Raw genomic sequence first — 14,605 nt, 5'->3', positions numbered from 1 at the left:
AACTAGAGGTATTTTGTATTGCATGGAGGGAAAGTACTTCCTCCTTCCTCCGACTGTGGTCGTATTGCAGTTTTTTCGATTTAGTTTTTTTAGTGCTAAAAACAAAGACACATTTCTCAAAAAGTTTAACAATAAGTAAGTTAAACATTAATATTATAGTATATATATATATATATATATATACATATATATATATTATAGTACAGTACCAGTATATTAGATGATGGAAATTTCACTATTCTATATGTACAGTAAACTGTAGTACATGTTGTACAGCTTAAGAAGTGTGACTGTCAAATTTTATTTGTAACCATTTTTTTTTTATTTGTAGCCTACTGCATTTTTGCAGAACTGAGAAATGACTACCCAGAGATATAGTCTTGTGTCAGGAGATCAAATACTGTATACTCTAAAGAAATTTAGCAAAATGTGCGGAGCATGCTGAATTTAATCTTTAATTTTATTTTTTTTACTGTACTGTATTATGGTGTATACCAAGTTCATATACAGTTCTTTGTTATTAGAACTTTTCTAGTGCTTTTCATCTGCTGCAAGATTACTTTACACTAGTAAAATGAAAATATTTTTTCCCAAAAGTTAATTGCTGAATTAGCAATCTGTAATTTAATTTATGTTGTATACTGTAATAGACATTGAGTTGCAAATGAGTTGCAAATGAAAAGGACCAAAACCAGTTAATCAATATATTAAATTACACAACGTCAAAATAATTACTAATAAGGTACAACTGTCGTATAAAACCAGAGAAAGGTTGCATGGCTAGAAAGAGAATGTACAAGTAGCAACCACGTTAATTTTTACATTACACACAATACATTAAATACTGTCTGCTGTAGCCTATATCTTTATTTATTTGATTTATGAAATATGCATATTATTTTATTAACATTTATTTTTTACTTAGGCCCCCTGGCAACCTGGAACTAACCTGAGTCAATTTACTGTACAGAAAGTGAAAGTAAACACTGACGGAGCTTTCTCCATCTGACACGGCATTAACAGTGCATAAATCGAACATAAACTAATTCAATAATTCGATATACTGATAACTGTATATAACTGTCTTAGTTTATTTCCTTTATATTTCTCTTTTGGCCCATACACAGTGGAAAAAAAAACCCAGAGAAGAAACGTATTACACGTTAAACAGGTTGTTTTAAGGCCATTGTCTACTGGAAAAAATAACTTGTAGGATTCTTAATAATTTGCATGAGGAGAGTAATCAGGTGTACTAAGTTTCATTTTTCCAGAACAAAGCATTCAAAAGTTATAACCGTTTGAAAAGTGAATTTTTGAACTGGTGGTGGCGCTATAGAGTTGGTCCTAGAGACCCCAAAGTTATTCGGATCACTTTTCAGGCCCACCGCTACAAGTGTGCCAAATTTCATCATTTCCCTACATTCCATTCATAGGACTGCCATAGACTCCCATTGGACAATAATAATAACTAGATAAAAAAGTTTGTCAAGACAAAATTTAAGTTGGCTTGGGAAAGCCGGACCAGAAAGTTTAAAAAGTTTAAAAAAGTTTGTGATTAGCAAGCTGCTAGCATGTTTCTAGCATGATTAGTAGGTTGTTAGCATGTTTTTAGCATGATTAGCAAGTTGTTAGCATGTTGTTAGCATGATTAGCATATTACTAGCATGGTGTTAGCATGATTCTAGCATGATTAGCAAGTTTCTAGCATGTTTCTAGCATGTTTCTAGCATGACTGGCATATTACTAGCATGTTGTTAGCATGATTAGCAAGTTACTAGCATTATTAGTATGGTACTAGCATGTTGTTACCATGATTAGCATGTTACTAGCATGTTTCTAGCATGATTCTGGTTGCTAGCGATAGATAGATAGATGAGTTTGAATGAGTTTAAATGGATTAGAAATATAGTACATAGAAGGGAAGTTTGATTGAGTCTCAAGGGAGTTTGAATAGTGTTGCTCATTTGAACATTCCGTCAATGTAAGTCTACGGGATTTTTTCCAGTTTTCCCAGGGATTTTTCCCAGCTTTCTCAAGCCAGCTTAATAAATATATCTGCAAGCAGCAATTGTGGGGCAAGCATTAGGCAAACAAGGCAGCAAGCATCAGAGCAAATAAAGCAATTAGTAACTGAAGCCATTTTAAGACAATTTTAGTCAAAATGGGTGAAAAATCATAAAAACGACCACTAGTAATATGATTTAATGGATTATCACTTTTGACAAAAAGGTGGTGCTGTTATCAAATCGATGTGGTGTGTTCAGTGTGAGGCGACTATAGCACATACAAAGTTTAGTGTCATTATATCAAAGCCTTCCAGGGATACAGCCTCAGAGTCATTTTAGCATCATGTGTTAAATTTGTAGTGGCGCTGTACGAAAACTGTTTTGTCTATCGACACAAAATCCATAACTTTTTGTCAGCACAGTCTGAAGATGATTTGAGTCAAACTTGGTGAAAATCGGACGAACAGTCTAGGAGGAGTTTGAAAAAGTAGGTTTTGAACATTAATCAAAATGGCGGACAGGAAGTTTGGCCAACTATAGTATAATTGGTATGTTTGTTGTCAGCATGACCCAAGAAATGTTTTGAGACCAGTTTCACAATAGGCTAATGCAATAGGCGTTTTTAATGCAATCACATTTACATTTATTATTAGCAGACGCTTTTTTGGAAATTTCATTATTAATGTTTAATGAATGGTGTATAACTTCTGACCAGTAGGTGGCGCTGTTACAAAATTGATGTGGTGTGAGGTGACAATGGCACATACAAAGTTTGGTGTCAATATGTCAAAGCTTTGCGGAGATACAGCCTCAGATGCAGTTTGGCATCTTTCCAACAAATTCGTTGATGCGTTAAATGAAAACCATTTTGTATATCGACACAAAATCCATTTAATTTTTGCCACCATGGTCTGAAGATGATCCGAGTCAAATTTGGTGAAAAACGGACCAACGGTCTGGGAGAAGTTTGAAAAAGTAGGTTTTAAACATTTAACAAAATGGCGGACAGGAAGTTCATCCAATTATGGCATAATTGGTATTAGTGTTCCCGGCATGATCCAAGGAATATACAAAAACCAGTTTCATTAAAATACGTTAATATAAACAAAAGTTATTAGCATTTTTTTAAATTTCTTAATAACTTTTGGCCACAGGGCGGCACTGCCTCTGAACTTTTTGAGTGCTGTCAGGGCATGGTGCCGAAGACACACACCATAACAATTTCATAACGATACGCCAATGCATTCGTAAAATATAGCATATTTTTGAAAATTAGGTATGGTTGGACTTGGCATGATGCATAGAATCTAAAGAGACAGTTTTGTGATTTTTGGCCAAACCATTGAGAAGTTATAAGCAAAAACAGGCCTTTTTGTATCTCCTGACCACTAGGTGGCACTGTGCCGAAACACTACAGGTAGCCTCAGGTCATACTTGTTATAACACACACCAAGTTTGGTCTTAATACGCCAAACCGTTGCGGAGATATAGCCTCACATTCAATTTTGCGTGTTTTTTGCAGACTTTGTTCGTCCGTTTTTCAAGAATGGTTTGACTAATTAACTTGAATTCCATAACTTTTCCCCCAGCATGGTCTGAAGATGATCTGAGCCAATTTTGGTGAAAATCAGACAAACCGCCTAGGACGAGTTTAAAAAAGTAGGTTTTGCAAACAAAAAATTATAGAAAAAAACTGAACCTTACGAAAAAAAAAAAATTAATTCTGTGCTTTACCATTCAAAAGTTATTAGCATAAACATGAGTGAAACTTTGGACAAGTGGTGGCGCTAAAGAGTTAGAGACTCCAAATTTGCTATGGTTAATGATGAGACTGTCCTCTACCAGTGTGCCAAATTATACAACTTTCCCGCAAACGGTTCTGTGGGCTGCCATAGACTCAAGAGCGGAAGAAGAAGAAGAAGAAGAAGAAGAAGAAGAACGCCAATGGATACAATAGGTGCGATATGTACAGATACAATAGGGACTATACCCCATCGGGCTAAAAAAAACAAAAATAAAAAAAATAAATAAAAAAATGAATCTTATTAATTATTCATGCCCAGTGCATGATGGGAACACCAGTAATCAAAAAAGATGAGTAGGTTTTACTTAATTTTATTATGGTTATATTTATTCTTTAAATTAAATGTACTTTTTTTGTTGTTGTTTGTTTTGTTTTTTTTAATTATTGCCAGAACTTTTTCATGTAAAAGTAACATTTGTTTTTCTGTTGTGTTTACTTCACCACAGAATCATTTTGAATCATGTCAAACCACAAGTCAAAGCAGGTCTCTGTAGGTGATGTTGCTGATGTATAGGCGGAAGTGTGCTTGTCATAGTTGTTACTGAGGTTGTCGCTGTGGTTGTGCTGCATTTCATCTTCTCCATTCACTGCTTCCGCAAGCTTATCAGTCACAGACGACGCAGACGTTCGTTCTTTTGGCCCCTTTTCGATTAGATCGATTGTTGGTGTTTATGGGGCTGTTGGTCATTATAGTCTGGTTTTTTCCTACTCGGGCCATCATTTGTCTAACATGAGCCCCTTTTTTATTTTATTATTTTGAACATTCAGAGCCTATACGTTAGCAAAATATTTTTAGAACACATTTCTGTTAGCTGGGTTAATATTTAATTTAAGTTAATGTTTATTTGTTTACAAAGATTAAACTATAATTTTTTGTATCATCACATACTGCCCACATCCAGCTTCCAACTGACCTGGTTAATGATTCACTGGCCGCCCGTGATGTCACTGGTGTGACAGGTGGCTTTCTGTCATGGTGAGGTGAATGTGCACGTACGTCATGGCAAATCAGTGGAACTGCACTGTACAAAAAATTCCCTGTAAAAAAATGGTAATCTACTGCCAGCTGTGGTTGCCGGCATTATACTGTAAAAATAGTGTGCTACTGTTTTTGAAATTAACAGCAAAATGCAGTTTTGTCATCTACAGTATACAACTGTAATTTATCAGCATATATCTGTTAAATTACATACTACTCCTAACTCCATGATCTCAATTTTCAATTAATATTATGCCCTGCATTTTCTATTTGACTGCATTACAAAAGCGAACAAAGTCAAGTTATGTTTTGTTATTTTATTCTGATATAACACTAGATACATTTTTACAATATTCCATAAAACAGGCATGCATACACACATACAAACATGCATAAAGTTTTTATCCAATTTAAATCCCAAAAGCTTAATTGGATGTTTAAACGTTTTTAAAAAGTAATTTTTAAAAGTAATACGTACTTTAGAAATAAAACAATAAAAGGCAGAGCTGCCAAATGACCTCGTGCAGATAAACCAAAATGTCGTACTGTCTCTGCACATGTACAAGGGAAAATATGGTATTATGCTGTTAAACAACAGTGCCATACATGTGGTCAACATATCCCACAATGCATCGCAAAATACAGTAACTTAATGTTATTACATGAAAACAGCATTTTACTGTTAAATTTCCTTGTAAATTTACAGGATTTTTCCACAGTGTGGTTTTCATTTCCCTGAGAAACTTTGCGTTCGCTCAAAACATTTACTTTTGCCACAAAACTATTAAACCACTTTTAAGATACATTTTATTTTTCAGGTTTGTTTGATGAATAGAAAGCTCAAAATAACATTTATTTGAAACAGAAGTCTTTAGAAACATTATAAATGGTTTTACTGTCACTTTTGAGCAATTAATATGCTGTTAAAATCCCCAACAGTGTTATTTTAATAGTATTTATTCATATTTTGAATGTTTTTAAGTTTGTTTTCCTCACATTTTTCACTTCCAGAACTAGAATTTACAGATAATGTACTCACCAGCTTGTCATCCAAGATGTTGATGTCTTTCTTTCTTCAGTCGTAAAGAGATTGTTTTTTGAGGAAAACATTTCAGGATTTTTCTCCATATAATGGACTGATATGGTTGGCCGAGTTTGAACTTCCAAAATGCAGTTTAAATGTGGCTTCAAACGATCCCAAATGCGCTTGTGAACGATCCCAGCTGAGAAAGAAGGGTCTTATGTCTTGAGTCAGGTATTCTGACTCAAGACAGTTACGGTATGTTGAAAAACTCCAATAGTATTTTCTCCCTCAACTTCAAAAATCATTTCAAAATCATCCTACATCGCTGCAGAAGTACTGACCAAGTCTTTGAACATGCAAAGAAGAAATTATCAGTTATTTTATAAAGAAATGATCGGTTATTTTCATAAAAATAATAGAATTTATATACTTTTTAATTTCAAACGCTCATCTTGCTCTTCCTGGACTATTTTTGTTCCAGTTCATGGCAGTTAGGGTATGTCGAAAAACTCCCATCTCATGTTTTCCCTCAACTTCAAAATCATCCTATATTGCTGTGTTACCTTTTTTGTAAAGGGTGTTTGATCATCTTTGCATGTTCAAAGACTGTGTCGATACTTCTGCAGTGATGTAGGATGATTTTGAAATGATTTTTGAAGTTGAGTGAGAAAATACAATTGGAGTTTTTCAACATACCCTAACTGTCTTGAGCCGGAATACACAGAGTTCAGGGAGAGAAAGACAAGACGAGCGTTTGAGATTAAAAAGCATTTAAATTGTATTTTTAATGAAAATAACGGATCGTTTCGCTAGATAAGACCCTTCTTCCTCGACTGGGGTCTTTTACAACCGCATTTGGGATCGTTTGAAGCCGCATTTAAACTACATTTCAAGTTCAAACTCGGGCGACCATATCAGTCCATTATATGGAGAAAAATGCAGAAATGTTTTCCTCAAAAAACATAATTTCTTTACGACTGTAGAAAGACATGAACATCTTGGATGACAAGGGGGTGAGTACATTATCTGTACATTTTAGTTCTGGAGTGCACTGTAAACCCAAATGTTCAAAATACTTAAATAGATTAAGTACAGTAAATGTAATTTTTAAAAAAAAATGTTCTGCTAACTTAGATATTTTGAGTTCCTGTCACTTTTTTTTAGTTTTTAAGTTAGTAAAACTTGTTTTAATTAATCTGAACTACTTGTTGATGAATCAGGCACCACTTAAATTTATAATTTTACTTATTTTTTTAATTGCTTCAACATTAGTGCGAGCCACTGATATGAGTTTTAAGTTTATCAGGAGTAATAGATTACCTTACTCAACGAAATTTCAAATCAGCAGGTGGTAATGAGCTTCAAACTGTGTTTACAAACAAAAAGTTACAAAGAGTTTTTCGCTATTCTCTACCTTTTTGAGCCGGAGTACACATACAATAAACTTAGACGTGATTCGTAGTAGTGATGGGAATTTCCGATCATTTTACTGACTCTGACCTTTGAGTCTTGTTCAACATCTCATTGATGACTCATTTTGCTAATTTTAGCAAAATCAGCATCACGTGACAGCCCCATAAGATGAACGAACAACTCGAAAAACCTGAAGACTCGAAACAGGTGAACTAATTCCAGTGCAGAACCTAACAGGATGTTGCGCATGTGCGACTGAAAGAATCACTCCCCGAGACAACTCGTTCTTCATGAGTCACATTAAAGATTCGTTCAAAATGAACGAATCGTTCAAGAACGACCCATGGACGCACATCCGAGAGCCTGTGCTACGCAAGCTTTTGTGCTTAAATAGTATACACATTTTTATTGGAAGTTCAAAATCGGGGGCACAATTGAAGTCCATTATATGGAGAAAAATCCTGAAATGTTTTCCTCAAAAATCATAATTTCTTTACGACTGAAGACAGAAACACATGAACATCTTGGATGACAAGGGGGTGAGTAAATAATTTGTGAATTGTTGTTCTGGAAGTGGACTTCTCCTTTAACTCTTTAATGATAATCATTGCGGGTCTCAAAGTAAGTGTTAAATATATATTTTAAATGTGTTTTAAGAGGGTTTTTGAAAGAAATGTGACAGTTCTTAGTCTTTTGCGTGAAAGATACTCGGGACAGTTGACGAATTTGGTGCTGGCCCAGTCGGGCCACTGCCGCGCTGTCACAAAAGTTTATCATTTGCACATGTTTTTAAGCCTTGTTCATTTAAAATTTCAAGCGATCACAGAGAGATGCATCTCTGACGGACAAATAGCCTATAAAGGCACATTCCCCTCACACACAAACGTAATCCACTGCATCTTCAGCAGCTCAGATGTTGGGAGTAAATGACGACCACTATGTTCATTATTACATCCAGCAACACGACACCTCAATCTCTCAATTTGAGATATTCTTGTCTAACTTACATCCCTGCTCTGGCATTGAAACAATGGAGGTCGGACTGTTACAACTGATTTAGGGTGGGTCTGAGGTAAAACGCTCATGTCAATCAACTATCGTAGGAGCGGCCTCTGTGGGTGTGACGCCACACCGACAGGCATCTGAGAATGGCTTGATTTGAAAAAGGGGATTATTTTTACAGATTAATTAAAGGGGTCATCGGATGCCCATTTTCCACAAGTTGATGTGATTCTTTAGGGTCTTAATGAAAAGTCTATAATGACCCCTTTAAAAAAGCATTTAAAATATATTTAATAAAATAAAATTGACATAAAAGAGGACATATTTTTAATAAAGTTTAAAAAATGCCATTACAAAGGTAAAAGCGAAATCCCCCTCTAATTCACTTTAAGGAGTCAAATATCACCTCATAATGGGAAGGCAAATTTTTGATCAGATTTTTTGATTATTGATTAGAAGGTGCTTCTAAAATTTTGACTGTGCTCATAAATTTTTGAAGTCAGGAGTTTTTATAATAAATCTCTGAAAATCTAAATCTAGATTTGAATTTGTAATATTATTATAACATAAGATGCTATGTGAAAGTTCGAAACAGAAAATAGGGATTTTCATCTTGCCACTTTCTTTTTTACTAATTTTTACTCAAATGAATCAAAATGGATTTATAGCAAAATGGATGGCGTGCAATGTGACTGTTCTGAAAGCATTACTTCTAGTTTCATATCAATAGTAGTAACCCTGCTATTACTCCATCCAGCATGGTAGGGGATGAAATAACAAGGTCACAGATTGTCTCAACAATTATTTGTACATCAGCCTCACAACAAACTCTGTGCACGTTATTACACCATCAGCTGAATGTGTGCGAAGACTTGACAAACAAGACAAGCTCTGCTGTAACTGCACTTTCATATCTTAAAAAAAACAAAAAACAATCATCTCACCTTACTTTCGACCTGTGATCAGCTTGTGTTAGATGCAGGGTGAGAGTTTTTTTTCCCACGGAACTGAGCTAGTTTTAAACTGTTGTCGTGGTTGGATTTTCCGCTGTGGGTTTGAAATACTGCAAAAATTACAATTGACTGAAATGCTTGTATTGAAATATTTTGCATTCTCCCTATGATAAAACTGCGCAAGATGTTACATTTTGTGAAGGAGGGCCACTGGTAGGAAGCTTTTGAGCTGTGTCTATGATCAATGTGCATAACACTGACTGTGTTTTAGGTGTGGAAATGACATAGTTCACATAGTTCTCTGTTTTTGCCATGGGACTGACATCCCATGGTAACTAGGAATTCAAGGATATAGGAACTAGGATCCAGTCTGGATCCAGAACACTTAAGAAGAGATGATGCCAACCCCACAGAGGACTTCAGATGAAACCAACGCTGAAACAACATACAGCACTACTGAATTCTGCTACTAATTTATAGTGTTCTTTGTCTGTTTGATTACGTCATTAATTGATCTTTACCACACATCTCTGCCATGTGTACATCAAGCCACTACTACATATATTGTAAAAATGTCAATTTGGTGTAAAGTTGCTTTGCAACGATATGTATCGTGAAAAGCGCTATACAAATAAATTTGAATTGAACATGCACGCTCCCAATCGGGAATCCAAACTTTCCAGGATTTCTTATTCATTGGTACATTAACACCATCATGTCTCATGACTCCTCGCTCTCATTGAAGGTTGTGCTGCTCATGTTCCTGTCAATGAGCATACACACAGAAGCTGCAAGACAGGAAGTGAGACAGGACGTTTGTGGTCCAGATAGTCATGAATGCACTGAGAACAGTCTCCCAAGGCTGAGGAACAAAGGTGACTGATCATTTTGGTTCGTAAGACCTCAGTGTATGGTCAGGAGCCACAGGGATTCATTTGGGTTTGTCTGTAAATGTTTTTTTTGAGTCTCAAAACACCAGCAGCCACACACGTGCAGTGTGTAAATCGCAAAGGATCAGCTAAAAATCATCTTTACTGTTCTACTGAAGAAAAAAAATTCACCTACATCTCGGATGATCTGAGGGTGAGTAAATGAACAGCAAGTTTTCATCTGTGGTGGATCTATCCCTTTAATTTTCTGTTTCTCAACGTGAAGCCGTTTTGAAACAATCTGTACAAAATGATACAGAAATCAATGTAACTTAAAGTAGAAAAGAGAAAAGAGTAGTTCACTTCCAGAACATTTACAGATAATGTACTCACCCCCTTGTCATCCAAGATGGTCATGCCTTTCTTTCTTCAGTTGTAAAGAAATTAGGTTTTTTGAGGAAAACATTTTTCTCTTCTACAGTGCTCCCGAGTTTGAACTTCCAAAATGTAGTTTAAATGCAGCTTCAAAGGGCTCTAAACGATCCCAGCCAAGGAAGAAGGGTCTTATCTAGCGAAATGATCGGTTCTTTTCTAAAAAAAACAAAAAAAAAAAAAAAACATACAATTTATATACTTTTTAACCTCAAATGCTCGTCTTGTTTAGGTCTGCCTGTTTTTTTCAGATTCATGACAGTTAGGGAAAACTGTCGAAAAACTCCCATCTCATTTTCTCCTCCAAATTCAAAATCATCCTACATCACCTTTTTTTCGTAAAGGGCATCTGTTCACTTTGTAAACACTGGGTCGGTACTTCTGCAGTGATGCAGGAGCTTTTCGACATACCCTAACTGTACTGACCCGGAATACACAGTGTACACGAGCGTTTGAGGTTAAAAAGCACATAAATTATACTTTTTTTTTTTGAAAATAACTGATCGTTTGGCTAGATAAGACCCTTCTTCTTTGGCTGGGATCATTTAGAGCCCTTTGAAGCTGCATTTAAACTACATTCTGGAAGTTCAAACTCCACTAAAAGTCCACTATATGGAAAACATTCCTGTTTTTCTCAAAAAACTATTTCTTTATGACTACAGAAAGAAAGACATGAACATGACAAGGGGGTGAGTAAATTATCTCGAAATGTTTGTTCTGGAAATGAACTACTCCTTTAAAGATAAAAGTAGCTCATAACTTGCCGATTTAGGAGAAAATCTTAAAAATAATGGGTGTGTTAATCATAAATTTAGGAGTAGTGAAGACGACTCACTAAGTCAATAAGGCAAAATCACAAACTATCATTCCTGCTGAAAAAACAAAAACAAATAATACAAACCATCACAGAAATTCTAATGGTTTCCACTACAAATACCATTACAAACCATCAACTTGTAACCATCAAAAGCATTAAAAATGGTTTCCTCTAGTGTTTTGAGACATGTTCCATTAAGATTTAGTGGTTTAACAAGCCACCAATAGAAGTAGAGACTAGGGATTTCACAATACTCAATATAATATCGAACCGTCTGGTACGACATCCACCGTTCAATGCGCGCTTGCAAACTGCTGTTTTTCGGTTTTGCATTTAAATAATTTTAAATGTGTGTGTGTCTGTGATTTTACGTGCTGAGATGAACACACGCAGAGCATCTTCCCTTCTAATGAAATGTATTATTAATTATTTCTTAATTATTTCTTAAATGTATTATTATTATTAATTATTAATATTAATTAAATATTGATCATAACAGTTCATTAATGTTAACAAAAGCAACTAACATTTTTAAAGGGGTCATCGGATGCCCATTTTCCACAAGTTGATATGATTGTTTAGGGTCTTAATGAAAAGTCTATAATATACATTAGGGTGTAAAACAACACCCTATTTACCTTGTCAAAATCAGCTCTGCAAAAATCATCTAACTCTGGTTGAGGCTGCTTTAAATGCAAATGAGCTCTGCTCGCCCCGCCCCCCTCTTCTCTCTGTGGAGTGACAAGCCTGTTTACTTTAGCCGCTAAACGTGCTAACTAGCACATTATTAGGAAAGGCGATCGCTAAGATTCATAAAAAAACTCACTTCTGCTGTAAGTGAAGCTGGATCACGAATGATTTGCACAAACATAGACGCATTTATGTAGATCAGAAGGCGCATTCCCATCACAAACAAACGTAATCCACTGCATCTTCAGCGGCTCAGATGTCGGGAGTAAATGACGACCACTATGTTCATTATTACATCCAGCAGCACAGCACCTCAATCGCTCAATTGGAGATATTCTTGTCTAACTTACATCCCTGCTCCGGGATCAAAACATGGAGGCTGGACTGTTACAACTGATTTTAGGTAAGATGCTCATGTCAATCAACTATTGTGGGAGCGGCCTCTATCTGTGTGACGTCACACCGACAGGCATCTGAGAATGACTCGATTTGAAAAAGGGGATATTATTTTTACAGATGAATTAAAAACCACTGCATGGATTTTTATCATTATAGGGTAGATTTGTACATACACTGCCAACACACATTAATGTTCAAACAGCATGTAAAAGTGAACTTCCGATGACCACTTTAAAATATATCAGTAAATGCTAAAATTAACACACTCTAACAAGGAACAATACTTCTATTCTACAGCTTTTATCAGTCTTAATGTTACAAATGGACTTGTATTGTAAAGTGTTACCATTACATCAACAATCAAGCTAAAGATGGCCATCTTTAAATATCTACACAAAGGCCACAGTATTGAAATTGCATACATATGGGTATTATGTACTTTCACAATTTAACTGCTTCTATTCTAGAACATTTGTGGTTTTCTAATCAAATTATAAAAATATGTTAGTCACACAACGGGCAAAAGTGCAGCGCCGCGTCTAGAAGAACTCGCAGCTCTCCGGTAGTCAACAAATTCATCGTGTAGTAATGACATGAAAACATGCACTACAGTATACTGTACACAACGTTTTGTTGTCGATGTTTTAAATCCGCCTTTGAAGTTTCCCGTTCTGTGCAGCGGTCAGTGTCATGTGTCTAAACAAACAGCACATGCTGTCAGTGATTTCTGCCACCAGAGGCTGCTCTCCTGCTGTATAACAAAGACCATATGGACTTTGCCGTATAATGACGACCTTCTCAGCCGCTCCAGCAACGGACCCAACCCGGAAAAAACTATCGGCATGGATTTTTGCCGATAACCGATAGTTCCGTTAGGGTATGACGAAAAACAGTTAGGGTATGACGAAAAACAAACATTCACTTTGTAAACACTGGGTCAGTACTTCTGCAGTGATGTAGAATGATTTTGATGTTTGAGAAGAAAGTGAGATGGGAGTTTTTGGACATACCCTAACAGATTTACCCTCACAGTGCAGAGCACAGCGTGTTCTCCACATGATGCCATCCAAAGGAATCCGCTCCAGTGTTTGAGCGAGGGGGGCTTCCAGTTTTCCGGTTTTTGTTTTAAAAAAACGAGTCGTTTACATGACACCGAGTCGACTTTCTTTTGAGAGACAATAACTTTATACACAGTTTCACTTTCACATCTACAACTCTGCAGGCTGTTTTCATTCAAAAATCCATAATAGGGGCACTTTAAAATCAGTACAATTCCCATTATAACCAGAAAAAACATAAAAAATTCTGTGTTGGTTTCTATTGTTTTGTTTTTTCAGCATGGCTAAAATGACTGTTGCTGGCAATCTGCCTCAGAATGTAAACATTTTTAGAAGCATGCTGCGTTTATTGTTAAGTTGGCTTGAGATTTACAACTCTAACTCTAACCACCAAACTCAGCCCAGCTCTTCAGACTGATCTGACTTGAGCTGCTATATCTTTTATAACTGACCAACACCTTAGCAACCACCCCAGGTACCCTAGCAACCACATTCTAGTAACCATACAAACTAACCTAGCAACCACCCCATACCCTAGCAACCACATAGCAACACCTTAGCAACCACCCAGAGTACCCTAGCAACCACCCAGAGTACCTTAGCAACCGTTTAGCAACACCCTTGCAACCACCCAGAATACCCTAGCAACCGTCTTGAGCACCCGGAGTATGCTACCAACCAAGTCAAGTCAAGTCAAGTCACCTTTATTTATATACCGCCTTTAACAATACAGAATTGTGACAAGGCGGCTGTACAGTATTAAATAGGAAATAGTACATCAACAATGCCAAAGGCAACATTAAACACTCACATTATAGGTAAAGGTAGTTAATCAAAAACAATAAAATAAAATGCAATATTGTGTTAAGAGAAAGTGTCCCCAACTAAGCAAGCCAGAGGCGACAGCGGCAAGGAACCAAAACTCCATCGGTGACAAATGGAGAAAAAAACCTTGGGAGAAACCAGGCTCAGTCGGGGGGCCAGCTCTCCTCTGGCCAAAGTTCCCGTGGTCTTGTGCCGACAGCCGTCTAGGTGATGTGGTCTTTAATGTGGATCCGTCTCTGGGGCTCATCTAGTTGATGTGGACTCCGCTGACATTCAGGGCTGTAGAGGTCGTCTCTAGGTGCTGATCCACCGTCTGGGCTGGGTTCGGACTGGA

Source organism: Labeo rohita, chromosome 19 (assembly GCF_022985175.1).
Source record: "Labeo rohita strain BAU-BD-2019 chromosome 19, IGBB_LRoh.1.0, whole genome shotgun sequence".
NCBI classification, from domain to species: domain Eukaryota; kingdom Metazoa; phylum Chordata; class Actinopteri; order Cypriniformes; family Cyprinidae; genus Labeo; species Labeo rohita.
The sequence above is the reverse complement of the archived record's forward strand: the minus strand, read 5'-3'. Positions refer to the sequence as shown.